General features: G+C 43.9%; 1 protein-coding gene across 6 annotated transcripts in view; it reads left to right on the forward strand.

Annotated features, from left to right (window-relative positions):
- NLGN3 (neuroligin 3) overlaps positions 1-16,736 on the forward strand; it is a 190,036-nt gene that overhangs the window by 112,789 nt on the left and 60,511 nt on the right. For 3 of the 6 annotated variants that reach the window (XM_069747291.1, XM_069747289.1, XM_069747287.1), the window contains exon 2: positions 5,458-5,508. The exons of the other annotated variants lie outside the window; for them this stretch is intronic. The gene's annotated coding sequence lies outside the window, so the exon portion shown is untranslated. The remainder of the gene's footprint in view (positions 1-5,457; positions 5,509-16,736) is intronic. 6 annotated transcript variants of the gene reach the window in all.

The raw sequence follows: 16,736 nt of genomic DNA on the forward strand, positions 1-16,736 counted from the left end.
GCACAAAAAAGGTTGATAAGTCTGTTGCCATTGGTACTTTACAGTCTAAGTTCATTCTGCTGTGACTCTGATTTGTTCATTATCAGCCATTTCCGTCGATGCCTATGTGGATTCAGGCGCTGCCCTGAGTCTTATGGATTGGTCATTTGCCAACCGCTGTGGGTTTAGTCTGGAGCCTCTGGAAGTCCCTATTCCTTTGAAAGGAATTGACTCTACACCTTTGGCTATGAATAAACCTCAGTACTGGACACAAGTGACCATGTGTATGACTCCCGTTCATCAGGAGGTGATTCGCTTCCTGGTACTGTATAATTTACATGATGTCTTAGTGCTTGGTCTGCCATGGTTACAAACTCATAACCCAGTCTTGGACTGGAAAACGATGTCTGTGTTAAGCTGGGGATGTCAGGGGGTTCATGATGATGCACCTCCGATTTCTATCGCTTCATCTACTCCTTCTGAGGTTCCGGTATTTTTGTCTGATTATCGGGATGTTTTTGAGGAGCCTAAGCTCAATTCGCTTCCTCCTCACAGGGATTGCGATTGTGCTATAGATTTGATTCCTGGCAGTAAATTTCCTAAAGGTCGTTTGTTCAATCTGTCAGTGCCAGAGCATACTGCTATGCGGGATTATGTTAAGGAGTCCTTGGAAAAGGGACATATCCGTCCATCTTCGTCCCTTTTGGGAGCAGGTTTTTTTTTTGTGGCCAAAAAAGATGGTTCCTTGAGGCCTTGTATAGATTACCGTCTTTTGAATAAGATTACAGTTAAATATCAGTATCCTTTGCCATTGTTGACTGATTTGTTCGCTCGCATTAAGGGGGCTAAATGGTTCACTAAGATTGATCTTCGGGGTGCGGTGCATATAATCTTATACGAATAAAGCAAGGTGATGAGTGGAAAACCGCATTTAATACGCCTGAGGGCCATTTTGAGTATTTGGTGATGCCTTTTGGACTTTCTAATGCTCCTTCTGTCTTCCAGTCCTTTATGCACGATATTTTCCGTGAATATCTGGATAAATTTATGATTGTGTATTTGGATGATGTTTTGGTTTTTTCGGATGACTGGGAGTCCCATGTTCAGCAGGTCAGGAAGGTGTTTCAGGTCCTGCGGGCCAATTCTTTGTTTGTAAAAGGTTCAAAGTGTCTCTTTGGAGTCCAGAAGATTTCTTTCTTGGGGTATATTTTTTCCCCTTCTACTATTGAGATGGATCCCGTCAAGGTTCAGGCTATTTGTGACTGGACGCAGCCTACATCTCTTAAGAGTCTACAGAAGTTCTTGGGCTTTGCAAATTTTTATCGTCGTTTCATAACTAATTTTTCTAGTGTTGTTAAGCCTTTGACGGATTTGACTAAGAAGGGTGCTGATGTTGCTGATTGGTCTCCTGCGGCTGTGGAGGCCTTTCAGGAACTTAAGCGCCGGTTTTCTTCTGCTCCTGTGTTGCGTCAGCCAGATGTTTCGCTTCCTTTTCAGGTTGAGGTTGATGCTTCCGAGATTGGAGTGGGGGCGGTTTTGTCACAGAGAAGCTCCGATTGCTCAGTGATGAAGCCATGTGCGTTCTTTTCTAGAAAGTTTTCGCCCACTGAGCGGAATTATGATGTTGGTAATCGGGAGCTTTTGGCCATGAAGTGGGCATTTGAGGAGTGGCGTCATTGGCTTGAGGGTGCTAGACATCGTGTGGTGGTCTTGACTGATCACAAAAATCTGATTTACCTTGAGTCTGCCAAGCGTTTGAATCCTAGATAGACTCGTTGGTCACTGTTTTTCTCCCGTTTCGATTTTGTGGTTTCATACCTGCCAGGTTCAAAGAATGTGAAGGCGGATGCTCTTTCTAGGAGTTTTGTGCCTGATTCCCCTGGAAATTCTGAGCCCACTGGTATCCTTAGGGATGGGGTGATTTTGTCGGCTGTCTCCCCAGACTTGCGACGTGCTTTGCAGGAGTTTCAGGCGGATAAACCTGATCGTTGTCCGCCTGAAAGACTGTTTGTTCCGGATAATTGGACCAGTAGAGTCATCTCCGAGGTCCATTCTTCTGTGTTGGCAGGTCATCCTGGAATATTTGGTACTAGAGACTTGGTGGCCAGGTCTTTTTGGTGGCCTTCCTTGTCTAGGGATGTGCGTTCTTTTGTGCAGTCTTGTGAAGTTTGCGCTCGGGCTAAGCCTTGCTGTTCTCGGGCCAGTGGATTGTTAAGCCTTTGACGGATTTGACTAAAAAGGGTGGTGATGTTACTGATTGGTCTCCTGCTGCTGTGGAGGCCTTTCAGGAACTTAAGCGCCAGTTTTCTTCTGCTCCTGTGTTGCGTCAGCCAGATACGTCGCTTCCTTTTCAGGTTGAGGTTGATGCTTCCGAGATCGGAGCAGGGGCGGTTTTGTCACAGAGAAGCTCCGATGGCTCAGTGATGAAGCCATGTGCGTTCTTTTCTAGAAAATTTTCGCCCGCCGAACGGAATTATGATGTTGGTAATCGGGAGCTTTTGGCCATGAAGTGGGCATTTGAGGAGTGGCGTCATTGGCTTGAGGGTGCTAGACATCGTGTGGTGGTCTTGACTGATCACAAAAATCTGATGTACCTTGAGTCTGCCAAGCGTCTGAATCCTAGACAGGCTCGTTGGTCACTGTTTTTCTCCCGTTTCAATTTTGTGGTTTCATACCTGCCAGGTTCAAAGAATGTGAAGGCGGATGCTCTTTCTAGGAGTTTTGTGCCTGACTCCCCTGGAAATTCTGAGCCCACTGGTATCCTTAGGGATGGGGTGATTTTGTCGGCTGTCTCCCCAGACTTGCGACGTGCTTTGCAGGAGTTTCAGGCGGATAAACCTGATCGTTGTCCGCCTGAAAGACTGTTTGTTCCGGATAATTGGACCAGTAGAGTCATCTCCGAGGTCCATTCTTCTGTGTTGGCAGGTCATCCTGGAATATTTGGTACTAGAGACTTGGTGGCCAGGTCTTTTTGGTGGCCTTCCTTGTCGAGGGATGTGCGTTCTTTCGTGCAGTCTTGTGGAGTTTGCGCTCGGGCTAAGCCTTGCTGTTCTCGGGCCAGTGGATTGTTGTTACCTTTGCCTATCCCGAAGAGGCCTTGGACGCACATTTCCATGGACTTTATTTCGGATCTCCCTGTCTCTCAAAAAATGTCCGTCATCTGGGTTGTGTGTGACCGCTTTTCTAAGATGGTTCATCTGGTACCCTTGCCTAAGTTGCCTTCCTCCTCTGAGTTGGTCCCTCTGTTTTTTCAGAACGTGGTTCGTTTGCATGGGATTCCGGAGAACATCGTTTCTGACAGGGGATCCCAGTTTGTGTCTAGATTTTTTGCGGACGTTCTGTGCTAAGATGGGCATTGATTTGTCCTTTTCGTCTGCATTCCATCCTCAGACGAATGGCCAGACGGAACGAACTAATCAGACCTTGGAAACTTATTTAAGGTGTTTTGTTTCTGCTGATCAAGATGACTGGGTTACCTTTTTGCCGCTTGCCGAATTTGCCCTTAATAATCGGGCTAGTTCTGCTACCTTGGTTTCTCCTTTCTTTTGTAATTCGGGGTTTCATCCTCGTTTTTCCTCTGGTCAGGTGGAGCCTTCTGATTGTCCTGGAGTGGACATGGTGGTGGATAGGTTGCATCAGATTTGGAGTCATGTGGTGGACAATTTGAAGTTGTCCCAGGAGAGGGCTCAGCAGTTTGCTAATCGCCGTCGCCGCGTGGGTCCTCGACTTCGTGTTGGGGACTTGGTGTGGTTGTCTTCTCGTTTTGTTCCTATGAAGGTCTCTTCTCCTAAGTTCAAGCCTCGGTTCATCGGTCCCTATAGGATCTTGGAAATTCTTAACCCTGTGTCGTTTCGTTTGGATCTCCCGGCATCGTTTGCTATTCATAATGTGTTCCATCGGTCGTTGTTGCGGAAGTATGAGGTACCTGTTGTTCCTTCGCTTGAGCCTCCTGCTCCGGTGCTGGTGGAGGGAGAATTGGAGTATGTTGTGGAGAAGATCTTGGATTCTCGTGTTTCCAGACGGAAACTCCAATATTTGGTCAAGTGGAAGGGTTATGGTCAGGAGGATAATTCTTGCGTGGTTGCCTCTGATGTTCATGCTGCTGATTTGGTCCGTGCATTTCATAGGGCTCATCCTGGTCGCCCTGGTGGTTCTCGTGAGGGTTCGGTGACCCCTCCTCAAGGGGGGGGTACTGTTGTGGATTCTGTTTTTGGGCTCCCTATGGTGGTTACAGATGGTACTGGGTGACTTGTGTTCTCTGCGGTCTCTGGTGTACACCTGTTCTATCAGGATATGGGAGTTTCCTATTTAACCTGGCTTTCTTGTCATTTCCTCGCCGGCTATCAATGTAATCAGTGTGTCTTGTTACCTCTGCTTCCCGCTTCTGTATTCTTCAGGACAAGCTAAGTTTTTGATTTTCCTGTTCCACGTTTTGCTTAATTTTTGTCTTAGTCCAGCTTGCAGATATGTGATTCCTTTTTGCTGGTTGCTCTAGTGGGCTGATATTACTCCTCATGTTCCATGAGTTGGAACATGAGTTCAAGTAATTTCAGGATGGTTTTTTGTAGGGTTTTTCGCTGACCGCGCAGTTCACTTTTGTATCCTCTGCTATCTAGCTTTAGCGGGCCTCATTTTGCTGAATCTGTTTTCATAACTACGTATGTGCTTTCCTCTCATTTCACCGTCATTACATGTGGGGGGCTGCTATTTCTGTGGGGTGTTTCTCTGGAGGCAAGAGAGGTCTGTGTTTCTTCTAATAGGGAAAGTTAGTTCTTCTGCTGGCGCGAGACGTCTAGAATCATCACAGGCACGTTCCCCGGCTACAGCTAGTTGTGTGTTGAGGTTCAGGATCGCGGTCAGCTCAGTTTCCATCACCCTAGAGCTTGTTTTGTTTTTTGTGCTTGTCCTTTTGTGATCCCCTGCCATTGGGATCATGACAGATCTTATCGGTGTTGACTGCATTTGCAAGATCAGCGGCAGGAACAGGGCCCTGATACACCGCCCTGATACACCGCCCTGATACACAGCCCTGATCCTGCCACAACTACTGGGATTGCTGAACAGTTTGATGTCGGGGTTGGGTGTAACCCCTTCAATGTTCCCTTCAATTATGATTGTATCATATGCCTATTCTGTGCACAGAATAGCAAAAGTATGACAGCATATTCCCTCTGCAACAGTAATGTTTTGCATACATGATTTCAAAAAACAAACAGAAAACAAAAACAATTTTTTAAATACTTTATTTTGTAAAATAACATACATATAACATGAGATAACCTGCATTTATTTAGTATCACCTTGTGTATAGCAGCCTATAGTTCATGGAAGCCCAGGTTGCTTTGATAGCAGCCTCCAGCTCGTCTGCATTTTTGGGTCTGGTGTCTCTCATCTTCCTCTTGACAATACCCCATAGATTTAAGGTCTAGCGAGTTTGCTGGCCAATCAAGCACAGTGATACTGTTGTTTTCAAACCAGGTATTGGTACTTTTGGCAGTGTGGACAGGTGCCAAGTCCTGCTGGAGAATGGCCTTTTCTTAGCAATCCTTTCAAGGCTGCGGTTATCCCGGTTGCTTGTGCACCTTTTTCTTCCACACTTTTTCTTTCCACTCAACTTTTCATTAATATGCTTGGATATATGTTATGTTTGCTAATGACAGGTGTTATGAAGGCAATCCAGAAACACAGTGTGCTTAGCGATCAGAGCGCACACAGTGATCTGACAAATACCCAAAAATACAAGAACGAGCTCTGAGACGTGGAAACTCTGTAGACTGCACACCTGATCCTATCCTAAACACAACTAAAAGCGGCTGTGGATTGCGCCTAACAACTACCTAGGCAACTCGGCACAGCCTAAGAAACTAGCTAGCCTGAAGATAGAAAAATAGGCCTGACTTGCCCCAGAGAAATTCCCCAAAGGAAAAGGCAGCCCCCCACATATAATGACTGTGAGTAAGATGAAAAGACAAAACGTAGGGATGAAATAGATTCAGCAAAGTGGGGCCCGATATTCTAGGACAGAGCGAGGACAGTAAAGCTGGACAGAAAAAAAGCAACAAAAAAAACAAAAAGCACTTAGCTATACAGAGCAGCAGGTCACAGGAACAATCAGGAGAAGCTCAGATCCAACACTGAAACATTGACAAGGAGCAAGGATAGCAGCATCAGGCGGAGTTAAGTAATGAAGCAGTTAACGAGCTCACCAGAACACCTGAGGGAGGAAGCTCAGAAGCTGCAGTACCACTTGTGACCACAGGAGTGAATTCAGCCACAGAATTCACAACAGATATAGCACTCTGTGAACAGCCAGCTTCTTTAGCAATGACTTCTTGTGGCTTACTCTCCTTGTGGAGTGTGTCAATAACTGCCTTCTGGACATCTGTCAAGTCAGCAGTCTTCCCCATGATTGTGGAGCCAACTGAAACAGACTAAGGGACCTTTTTAAAAGCTTAGGAAGCCTTTGCAGGTCTTTTTTGTTATAATTTACTGAGATAATGACTTGTGGGTTTTTATTGGCTGTAAGCCATAATCATCAACATTAACAGAAATAAACAGTTGAAATAGATCACTCTGTTTGTAATGACTTTACATAATATGAGTTTCACTTTTTTTTATTGAAGAACTGAAATAAATTAACTTTTTGATGATATTCTAATTTAGTGAGAAGCACTTGTACCTGCTTGTTGTGCTGGCTCAGAAGGGTCAAAGAACGTTCCTGTTGGCGATTCTTCTACTTCATGTCAACAGAACAAGCTCATCCTCTTGTGGGCAGCTCTGTTGATGGGTCATAACTGTCGACATGCTGATTGACATCTGGCTTCCTGCCCCTTCAACAGAGCAGAGGGGAAGAAAAACAGCTACTCTGTCAATGTGACGTCACCAGAAACAGCAAAATCGCTGGCAGGAGTGGTCAGTGACTGCTTAGAATACTAAAGTGGTTTTCCGGTCTAGAATGACAAGTCTGCAGTCACTCTATGTGACTGCAGACTTGTGAATCCTCCCAGCACACACAATGTGCATTGTGTAGATTCGCCTGTGTTTATGCCAGGAGCGGTGGTCGGGTGTGCCATATGCATTCTCCCGGGCAGAACTTGACTAATGGGTGCATACAAGTGTGCTGATGACACACTGACATTGTCCAAACTCTCATGGCATATAGACCATCTTATTGCGAATGTGGACAAACACTGATATTTGAATGAGGTGTAAAGCATATCTCTAAATACTCTCCGCAGAAGCTAAGGCAAATTGAGTAAATAAAAAAAATGCTATCACCGGAAAACTAAAGCCGTTTATAAGAACAGAAAATGTTTCAGTATCCGGTTTCAATTATATAAGAAAATAAATGTGGAACATTCTCGTTAATGGAGTAATTTGGTTTAGGAATATTTAAAGTCACTGCAGGAAACCTCTGCAGTGTGTGAATCTGGGCTAAGTGTTGGAAATCCATCATGTAGATGGTGTTGCCTTCACATTAGCTGGCATCCATACAGTCAGCCTTTGTTTCCTGAGTCACTAAATAAATATGTATAGTGAATGGGGAGCAAAATACTGTATTATGTATAAATATGCACTAGAGGCCTAAAAGGTTACTCCCTTAAGGATGCAGATATTTTTGTGTTTCCTTCTAGGAACCATAACTTTCTTTATTTTTCCATCTACATATCAATAATGCCCCCCATACGCATTAGTCTAATGTCGACCAAACTGTCTGATATCTCCATGTCTGGCCAACAGTCTAATATGTATGACGGTGCTGGCCAACTGAGTGACAAATCCGATTTCACCCTGCCGATCATATTGTTCTCCCAGTGATGAACCAATGGCCAATATGTCTGCCGATGGCTTCCTCACAGAGAACATATGAGCGATCAGCTGATCAGCAGGGGTGCTGGGTGTCGGACCCCGGCCGATCCAACATTGATGACCTACCCTAGGGATAACGTAGTGGACAACCTCTTTAATGGCCGACTCTCATCTCCAAAAACAGATAAGAATCGGACATGCTCTGAATTTAATGGGTCAGTTTTTTCATGGATGTGTGAATGGTTCCTTTAAACTCTGTGGGTCCATTGAAAAAAAAAAAAAGGACAACAAGTGAAAGAGAAAATGGGTGTGTGAGTGAAGCCTAATTCTCCATTCTTACGACTGTTCATTGCTTGATTTGTAAAGTATGGCATCAGTGGCCAACAGATCTTGTAATGTTTCCACGACTGGTGTTTAGTCTGCTTCTTCTGACTTCTCACTTCCAGTTGTAGTTCATTTCTGTTTTGTCGACTATTTAAAATAGAGCCATATAAAATATGTGACAATTGGTGACTCTCGCACTTCTGGCCAGACCTTCCGCGGTCTCAGGAATACATGCTGTATTTTGTTATTGGCATCGTTGGCTGTGTGAACAGAAAAAAACAGCTGTCAGAGGAATAACAGAGCCAGAAAAAGCCACACCATGATTAACTATGGAAACTACTGTATGATGACGCTGTATGTGGTCTCTTTATAAGCCAAAATAGTTTTTACTTGATTTCTTCTGTACCCCCTGCTAAGTAGTAAATACTAAGGCTATGTGCACACGATGCGGATTTGCTGCGGATTCTGCCAGGAGATGCGGATTTTGTGCAGAAAATTCTGCACCTCTTTTCCTACGTGTGCACATAGCCTAACACTTCCTAAATGGAATTTGTCACCAGGTTTATGCTCCCCTTTCTGAGAGCAGCATGATGTAGGAGCATTTACCCTCCTCCTTCCAGTGATGTGTCATTTACTGGGCTGCTTGTGGAAGTTTTGATAAAACTTGTATCTGTTGCAGATCTAGCAGTTCTCTAATGCTGAGCTTTGTATAACCACACCCACATCACTGATTGGCAGCTTTCTGCCTATGCACAGTCTACACAGAAAGCAGCCAATCAGTGTTGGGGGTGGAGTTATACAGAGCTCATGAATATGGAGGACTACATAGCAGCAGGTTTACTAGTCCTCTAGAGATTATCTCCTGCAGGGATTATATCAAAACTACAGCAAGCAGTCCAGTAAGTGACACATTGCTGGAATCAGGCTTTTTGTCTCTACATTATGATACTATAAGATTAGGTGTCAAATACCTAGTGGACAAGCATGTGCGTTTAAAATACTAAATGCTCTTAATGCATAAATGTTTCCATGTGGAGTGATGCTAGGCCAAATTATTCTTCACCTTGGGGAAAGTGACAACGGTATGGTCTAATTTAGATGATCTTATAGCAGCCATATTTCCTTCTCCGTATTACAGCTGCAAGCCACGGCCCAACCACTTATCTCATGACCGAGACCAACATTCTCCTATTTGCTTATGATGCTGTTAGTTTGGGTCCCAACACCCCAGGTCAGGCTGTATATTGAGAAAGGTAAAATTGCAACATATTACTGTTAAAAGTTTGAAGATTGTTAACACTAGTTTTATCCGTCGCTAGCTTAACTGCTATGGTCAATGAGACAGTTCTAGTTCTCAGTCTCAAGGCGTCACCAGCACAGTGGGAGTCCAATCTTTCCTTTTTCTGCAAGAAGAGGGAACAATCAGAAGATTTTCCATCGTATAAATCACTTCTAATCATCATAAGCGCTTTATAGCTCCCCATACGTGACCCATTTTTGGACCTGATCAAGAAAGCGTAGTCAGCTTCTGCATGGTCAAAGTAGAAGCGTACGTGCAGCACCTACTGTGACATTGACCTTCATTAGAAGAGCATATCTATAAAAATCTACAATAAATATACAGATATTTCATTATTTTACTTGATTATACAGTGCAATTAATTCCCCAGCACTGTACAAACATTATCATCACTGTCCCCATTGGAGCTCCTCATCTACATTCCCTATCAGTCTTTGTGTGGGAAGAAATCAGAGAGCCCAGAGGAAACCCAAGTAAACACGGGGAGAACGTAGAAACTCTTTGCAGATTTTGTCCTTGGTGGCATTTGACCCCAAGACCCCAGCGCTGCAAGGGTGTAGCGGTAACCGCTGAGCCACCATGATACTGTTATAGTAAAGTTATCAGAATAGTATGTTACCATAAAGTCTGATTGACCGATAAGTCCACAAACTCTGTGTCCTCTGCACAGTATCCCACCAGAGTGCCACCATGATAAAATTGTTTGCCCTGTTCTAGGACAAGAATATAGATATGTGTGAGGAGGTAGTATTAAGCACCTTTAATTACCTGAAGGATTTGGAGTTTAACGTGTTGATTTCTTCCATAAAAATAGATGTTTCTTCATCTTTATAGTCATTTTTTTGGTTTTCCATTTTATATATCATCAGTAGGGATGAGCTGACCTTGAGTGGAAGATCAGGTTATGATACCCAACCCAAAAATTATTCAAAAGTTCAGTTCGGGTGCCAGCACTGTACCAGGACTTGCACTAAAACCTGAACCCCATTGAAAACAGTAGGAAGCCGGACTTTTGAACCAAAAAATCAATCTCTGTCGCTTTTCTTTCTTTCTGTCTCTTTCTTTATCTCTCCATTTCTCTCTCTCTGTCTCACTTTATTTTTCTCTCTTTTTCTCTCTAATCCGGAACTCCGAACACTGTAACGGACTTCTGGGGAAAGTCTGTGTCTGACATTTATCACCGGGCACTAACTATCCGGTACCAACGCCGAACTTATAAGTTCAAGATCGCTCATCTCTACTCATCAGCAGTTATAAACATTAACCAAAAAAAGTTTAAAAAAATTGAAATGTTTCTTTAAAAACAGGTAAAGTTGATCCATACGGTATCTGATTTTTTGGGGGGCATCCACAAACAGTGTAGTGGGATCACCCTTAGGCCGGGGTCACACTTGTGAGTGTGATGCGAGAAACTCGCGCATCAATACCCGGCACTGCTGCAGCTGAACTCTCCAATCCCGAGTGCCGGTGGCAGTGCCGGGTATTGATGCGCGAGTTTCTCGCATTGCACTTGCAAATGTGACCCCGGCCTTATTCTCATTTGCACGTGGAAACATGAGAAGTAATGGAATGAAACTGAAAGGCAGACGATACAGATTAGATATTATAAAAAAAACTTTTTGACAGTGAGGATGATCAATGAGTGGAACAGGCTGCCACGAGAGGTGGTGAGTTCTCCTGCAATGGAAGGCTTCAAATCAAGACTGGACAGACATCTGTCTGAGATGGTTTAGTGAATCCTGCATTGAGCAGGCGGTTGGACACGATGACCCTGAAGGTTCCTTCCAACTCTAACATTCTATCATTCTATGAAAAAGAAAAAAAAAGGTCATCTGAACAACCCCATTCAACAATATTGGTCCAATCACGGTCAGTTTTTTTTTTGCATGGACTGAAAATACAGTCCTATGTTCCTAGCCATACAATCAGAAAAGCTCTTGGGAAATAGTTTGACCTTCTTGGTCAGGTCTAAGTCCAGAAACAGTTCTCACATTGACCATTGGAGCTACTGGGACATGTCACCTTGTATGACAAGCACCTTACATATCTCCTATACCCCTGTGTGGCGGCCCCCTGATATTCCCCTGTACCCCACTACCCTTCACTGTAACAGGTGGTTTTCAGTACGTTTTCTTTTCCCAGAATCGTGTTGGAATCTCCTAAGGTTTTTTTTTTTTGCGTTTTAACAGCTGATTTGTAATTCTGCATATGGAGCTATGTGCATCATCTGCTTTTCTGGAATAATTTGCCGTTGATCACATATTCCATTTCTTGTGAGCCAGACGCGGAGAAGACAACGCCGCATTTACTTTTCCTGAGATCTGTCTAAACAGATGTTCAGTACCTTTTTATGTTAAAGAAAACCGCCAAATAGCTTTATGTGATTGCTCGCGGTTTATAAAGCTTACACTATCACGACTATAGCGCCTTTTACTGGGGCGGCCATGTTCGCAGTCACCTAGGGGGTAGGCAGCTTGGTCAGTTTGTGTTATGCAGTGTAAATGGCTATAGAGAGCTACACTTACAGCTGTGCTCATAGCTATGCAGATGTGGATCTGAGCAATTTTCCTAGGTGATTAGTATAACAGATGTATTGATGCTTTGTACTTGGTCAGGCTGCTCATTTCCATAAATATTGCGCATGCAGGCAGGGCTGAGGCGCCGCTCATTAGGGCAGTGGGGGTGGGTGGATTACACAGGTGAGCACCAATGGAACAGAGCTGTTCTTCGTGATCTCAGGGAAGTTGTCCTAGTGTTGGATGGAGCGGTTTTCTGAAATGCTAGTTAGCAGGTGCCATCCAGCTCCAATGGCCTCTTCTGTCCACTTGCTCCTGGAAGGATGGGCATCTTTGCAGCATTGCGCTCTCCCCGGTGCTGATGCTGCTGCATCCTGCACATCTGCCTGTTGCTGCAGAGAGCGGCACCTGCATTCGCCTGTAATGCCTGTTGCTGCAGGATGGCTCAGTCACTAAAGTGTTACAGAAAGGTTGGGGGAGGGAAGCGGTCCTGAATGGAGGCGCGCGACAGCCTGCAGTTTCCTTGGCAACGGCGTGAATGAGTGAACATGAAAATGAGCCGCAGACCCTCACTGCAGGAGAGAAGAGGTGGGGAGAGGGTGCTCCTGTATTACAAGGGGAGGGGGCAACATTGAAGCGCTTGTCTGAAGAGGTGGCGGTGGGGAGGGATATGTTCCGTATTTTTCTCTATTTTTGCACCTTTCCATCTCTCTGCTTAGTTCTTTTTTTTCAATGCCTTTTGTTTCTCATCACTTCTTTTCCCGCAGTCCTCTACACATATTTGGCTACTGACCGACCTTTCGTTCTCATTCAGTACTTCCATCTGTAGCCTACCTAGATTGTACTGCACCGCCATGTAATCCACCAGTGTGTCCAGCCCATGGCCATGGATGATGCTTGTGCTTCCCTCTCCTCTCTTGATTACCTCTCCTCACCTCACATTTTCCTGGACCAGATTCTTGCCTCTTTCTTGAGCGCCTCCGTTCTTCCTCCTTGTTTCTGAGTGCTGTCCTATTTTCCATTCTCGCCTTGGGTTATTCTATCCTCACCTCTCCTCCTACCTCTCTTCAACCTTCTTTGCTCGCTCTCTATTCATGTTCCTGCTGAAGCACATCCTTGCCTCCATAGCTCATCCCCTCCTTGTTTTGTTCCCTTCGCTCCCACTCTTCTTTGTGCTATGCCTTTAGCTCTGTCTCACCTACCACCTTCATTCAGTCATTTCCTTGTCACCTCATTCTTTTCTATTTTCCTACTCTACATTTTTAGTGACTTGTGCTCCTGCCTGGTTAGTCCCTTTGCCATCCATCCACCATTATTTGGCCGACTGTGCATCGTGACCTGTGTGTGCCCATCTTTACATTTTTGTCTGTTCCCTGTGCCTCACGGCTAGCATCCCACTCTCCTCGCCTGTACCTCTATGCCCTCCCTTTCTGTGACACACTCAGCCTCCATTTACATTCTGTTGTTGTGTCTCTTCTGTCACCGTCTTAAAGCAGCAGAGCTCCAAACCCTGCAGGAGAGAAGGTCGTCTGCTCCGTATATTCAGTGTGTAGCGACATGGCTTATTAAGAAATAATTCATGCATGACTCGGCCTCTACTAGAAGAAAACTATCCAGTTGATATCACCCTTCAAAAGTGTCACTTTTGGCTGCAGGATAAATACTAGTGTGTGGTGAATTAGAGAGCGTGCATGGCATCGAGAGAATAAAATGGAATGCCATTACACCGAGACAGTCGTCAAAATGTCAGGAATGAATCTGTACAAATTTATATGCAAACTGCGGGGTGAGAAATTGGGAGCAGAAGTGAAGTGGAGGAGGCATCTGGGAATAGTTCACAGTCTCATTCTTGGTGCATGTCCCATTCAGTGGAGCATGCTGGGCGACGTGCCACGTGCAGGCCTGCCTAAGTCAAGGGTAGGCACGGGATAATATAGCAAAGTAGACCTGAAGCTTATACCGTACAATTAGGCACTGAAGGAAGAAGCAAGAGGTGGACTAATATGTTCCTTTTATATGTTTAGGAATTTTATTCTAAGAGTATAATGTGTTACTAGAGGTAAAGAGTCATGACCTGCAATTTTCGTAGTGTACAGCAGAACTTATGTATTGAAGAGAATACCACTGTGGCATACACAGCAAGTATCGAATTAATGTCGGAGGTCGTGGTTAAAGATGGTTCAATGCTATGCACAAGGGATCTCTAATGAACTTCTAAAGAACCTCATACACATTAGACTAATATCGGCAGAACGTGCCAATCTCAACAGGATCGAAAGTCTAATTGGTATGAGGGCTTCCAAACTGTCCCCTATAGATGATTGTCAGGGGATGGAGGGATGCGGCATGTCTGCGGACTGCTACCAATTTTGTTCTTTAAAAGATAAGCCGCAACAGATGTCTGACGGTGGCTGTCTCGTAGAGAACACTGGAGAGTTTGGGAAGATTGACGCCGGCAGCACGATTGACCAAATCATTGTTTGACTGATAGTTATCTAAAGTGTATGGAGGGGGCTTATGACAATCAGAAGAAAACCATTAGGTCATCATGAAAAAAGAAGGGAAACATGTAAGGAAGAGGGGGTGGAGGAAGGTGTATACATATGTGGGAACTAACCTTCAAATGATCAAATTGTTTATGGGCTGTTAGAGGCCAACCGGGACCTGAACTTGTCCAACTACTTGAGCACTTATACATTGAAGGAAGGCAGAGTCTGTCAGCTTAAATGGAAGTTAGCTCCTCCACTCACTTACCGTGGTTGACACTTTCTAAGGAGGCACCCATAGGATAGTAGGTAATACAGTATGCGTCCAATGGTGTACAGCTGCTAGAAGCCAGAAAGTGTCTGAATGAGACATTTTATAGACATACAGTAAGCTAGGGGCCTGGAATCAGAAACAACAAAGCAATATCTAGAAGACAAATTATCTTATGGCCATATGAACTGAAATTTATTTAATTTGCCATAATAATTCAGATTTTCGTTAAATGCTCTGTGTATGTTTTTTGTTTTTAATATAGTGCCAGGAGGTAAGTCGAAGAGATTATAAAAATCTCTCTTTTGCGTTGTGGTAATTTTCTGCTCATCAATGGTTACACAGGGCTCATTTTGAAATCCACAGGATTGCAATCCTTTTTGCGGAATTCATTATGGATTTCAATTTTTGCAATGCATGAGGTTACATTAGTAACAAAGTCCACGTGTAAGAATTATACATTTTGCTTCAATTTTGCCATGATTCTCCAGCAAAATATATTGCACATTCTGCCTCTTGTGCAGTCCATTATTTCTTTCTAGGAATGAGCTGCATGATATTTATGAATTCAGAACACCGGGTTAATCTTACTATAGTTTGACATATAAATATAAGTATTTTTGCGCACTGAACATTGACTTTAAATTTGTTTTAGAATACTTTTACATGGATGACCTATCTATATGATATGGCGTTCAGAATCGCCCGATCTATCAATAAAAAAAAAAGGATTAACCTGATCGCTAAACGTCATAGTGAGAAAAAAATTCTAAATGCCAAAATTAAGTTTTTTTGGTCGCTGCGACATTGCATTAAAATGCAATAATGGGCGATCAAAAGAACGTATCTGCACCAAAATGGTATCACTAAAAACGCCAACTCGGTGCGCTAAAAAATAAGCCCTCACCCAACCCCAGATCACGAAAAATGGAGACGCTATGGGTATCGGAAAATTGCACAACTTTTTTTTTCTTTTTTAGCAAAGTTTGGATTTTTGTTTCACCACTTAGATAAAAAATAACCTAGACATGTTTAGTGTCTATGAACTCGTAATGACCTGGAGAATCATAATGGCAGGTCAGTTTTAACATTTAGTGAACCTAGCAAAAAACATGCATGGGATTGCACTTTTTTTTGCAATTTCACCGCACTTGGAATTTTTTCCCATTTTCTAGTACACCTCATGGTAAAACCAATGATTTCGTTCAAAAGTACAACTCTTCCCGCAAAAAATAAGCCCTCACATGGCCATATTGACAGAAAAATAAAAAAGTTATGGCTCTGGGAAGGAGGGGAGCGAAAAACGAACACGGAAAAATCCCAGAGTCATGAAAGGGGTTAAAGAGTACTTTATAACTTTGGAGTTGGTGTGCTGCCTCAACTTTTTTTGAAATTATTTACAAGGACTGGTTTGTACCTGTCAGGCGCTTACACCCTACCCTCTAACTGTGCTGTTTTCTTTACTCTTTTTCACTATATATATATATATATATATATATATATATATATATATATATTGTATGTATATGCACAGTCATGGCTGAAAGTGTTGCCACCCTCAACTTAAAGGGAACCTGTCACCTGAATTTGGCGGGACTGGTTTTCGGTCACATGGACAGAGTTTTCGGGTGTTTGATTCACCCTTTCCTTAGCAGCTGGCAGCATGCTGGCCGCAATATTGGATTGAAGTTCATTCTCTGTCCTCCGTAGTACACGCCTGCGCAAAGCAATCTTGCCTTACGCACGCGCAGTATGCTTTGCCCAACTGCGGGCAAAGCCGAAAAGCATTAGTGCGCATGCGCCGGTGCACTATGTTCCGGAACACAGCGAAATACTTCCGGGACATAGTGCGCCGGCGCATGCGCACTAATGCTTTTCGGCTTTGCTCGCAGTTGGGCAAAGCATACTGTGCATGCGCAAGGCAAGATTGTTTTGCGCAGGCGTGTACTACAGAGGACAAAGAATGAACTTCAGTCCAATATTGCGGCCAGCATGCAGCCAGCGGGCAAGGAAAGGGTGAATCAAACACCCGAAAACTTCGCCCGTATGAC

The sequence above is a fragment of the Ranitomeya imitator genome, chromosome 2 (assembly GCF_032444005.1).
Source record: "Ranitomeya imitator isolate aRanImi1 chromosome 2, aRanImi1.pri, whole genome shotgun sequence".
NCBI lineage: Eukaryota > Metazoa > Chordata > Amphibia > Anura > Dendrobatidae > Ranitomeya > Ranitomeya imitator.